The sequence below is a fragment of the Homarus americanus genome, unplaced genomic scaffold (genome assembly GCF_018991925.1).
Source record: "Homarus americanus isolate GMGI-L3 unplaced genomic scaffold, GMGI_Hamer_2.0 scaffold23598, whole genome shotgun sequence".
NCBI lineage: Eukaryota > Metazoa > Arthropoda > Malacostraca > Decapoda > Nephropidae > Homarus > Homarus americanus.
Window position 1 is genome coordinate 2434074 of NW_024731054.1, and position 2500 is coordinate 2436573.

The following is a 2500-nucleotide window of genomic DNA, read 5'->3' on the forward strand; positions in this document are numbered from 1 at the left end:
TATATATTTCCAGTTCACCAAAAAGACAGATTCCAGTTTTTATCGATACTTTTTAATTGAAACTCAACACGCATGTAAAAAAAAAAACACATTCACTTTCCTTAACGCCCTAAATATGGTGACTTGAGGACATTTAAATATTTATGTGGAAAATAATGAGTTTGGAAGTATATTTTTTCAAGTGTGGAAAGGTTAAAAGTGGTATTTTATTTTAAGTATGTATTCCCTTAGTAAATTAAAGTTATTTTAGGTACGCAGCTCTTAATGTGTGATGGTTTATGGTGATTTGTTTTAGGTGTTTATCCCCTTAATGTGTGGTGATTTATGGTGATTTGTTTTAGGTGTTTATCCCCTTAATGTGTGGTGATTTAAGGTGATTTGTTGTAGGTGTTTATCCCCTTAAAGTGTGGTGATTTAAGGTGATTTGTTGTAGGTGTTTATCCCCTTAATGTGTGGTGATTTAAGGTGATTTGTTGAAGGTGTTTCTCCCCTTAATGTGTGGTGATTTAAGGTGATTTGTTTTAAGCAGTGATTCCCTATGAGTAAAATGCCATAAGGATTTTCTATTACGTTATTGTTTTGTTATAGACAGACACTGAAACAGATACGTAGACAGAGGCAGACAGGAACAGAGACAGACAGACAGACATACAGACACGTATACAAATAGAAAAACACAGACAGATAGATAAAGATAGACAGATAGACAGACATATGGGCTGTAAACAGAATTTGCAGAGACAGACAGACAGACAAGACTCATACTTATGCAAAACACACCACTAGTACAGGTCTGGTCAGGGCCCCATGGCGAGGTCCACTACACTAACCCCATCACCCCTGACTACCTGGGCCCCAGTACTTTTAGGCCCCAGTCCTAATGGGCCCCACGCCTAAAGGGCACCAGTGCTAACCTAACCTAACCTAACCTAACCTAACCTAACCTAACCTAACCTAAACCACTTCAACAAAGACATAAATTTATAGTAAAGGATAAAATGGCGTCAAACATTCTCAGAGACTTTACCTCCTATAAAACCTTTCTTCCATTCCTTCCTTCCTTCCTTCCTTCCTTCCTTCCACTCCTTCCTTCCTTCCATAGTGAGGAAAAAAAGGACGACAGGATAAATATACAATTGAATCCTTTAAAATTATCCTTATTGAGAGTCCTACAGATACAACACCGACACGAATCCTTCAGGAGTTGTGATGTCCTTTCGTATGTTGAGGTCCTTTGTGTTGGGTGTCACTCGAAGGATCTCCAGGACTCGTAAGCTCTAGGATGATGATCTCCTATAGGACTTGTAGGACTCTCATGCCACTCGAAGGATCCTGATAAATTTGAAATGTAATCAGTTTCATCTTGGGGTCCTGTGGTGTCTGGGGGGGGGGGAGGGGAGTGGCTGGGGGTGGCTGGGGGGCTGGGGAGGTGGCTGGGGGGTGGCTGGGGGTGGCTGGGGGTGGCTGGCTGGGGTGGCTGGGGGGGTGGCTGGGGAGTGGCTGGGGGGTGGCTGGGGGGTGGGGGGGTGGCTGGGGAGCTGGGGTGGCTGGGGGGTGGCTGGGGGTGGCTGGGGGGTGGCTGGGGGGTGGCTGGGGGGGTGGCTGGGGGGTGTGGCTGGGGGCTGGCAAAGACACAAGGCTGGGGTAATAGTGGGCTGGGGTGTGGGGGGCCAAGGCTGCTAAAGCTGAAAGGCCAAGTGGCTGGGGGTGGTGGGGGTGGCTAGGGGGTGGCTGGGGGGTGGCTGGGGGGTGGCTGGGGGTGGCAGATTCTTGTGATGATATTTTGTGTTTGTGTTTTATCTTTTTCTTAGTGAGAATTACTTTTTTTTTTTAATTTTCTTTCTTTTTCATTTCGTTTTTTCTTCTATAATTTGTTTTTACTTTTCCTTCTTCCTCTTCTCCTTTATTTTCTTCTTCTTCTCCTCTTCATCGTCTTTGTCTTCTTCTTCTCCCTCTTATTCCTCCTCTCTTTCAATCTTCCCATTCTCTACTCTTCTCCATCGTCATCATCATCATCATCATCAGTTTTATCACTGATAAATTCCGAGAGAGAGAGAGAAGAGAGAGAGAGAGAGAGAGAGAGAGAGAGAGAGATTATCATTCATTATTCATAGTGATGTGACCTTGGCATTCTCTCTTTTCTCTCGGGGTCACTACTTTCACTTCTTTAACTAACTCCTCTCTCTTTCTCTCTCAATCACTGTGTCTCTCTCCTGGGGTCACTACTTTCATTCTAACCTCTCTCTCTCTCTCTCCACAGGTGTTCGCAGGTAACGCCATATAATTTACATTTTATGCCCCGGATTGTCGTCTATACAGCGTGTGTCGGTCTCAGGGAACAGCTTTCTGGCTTTCACTCGAGTTTCTTTTTTGAGTTTTAAGGATTTAGAGTTTTATGACTTTAAGATCCTTGTGTTGACGCCTTTTATTTTTTTAAGGATTTTTAGGTTAATATTTTATCATCATCATCCTCATCATCATCATCATCATCATCATCATC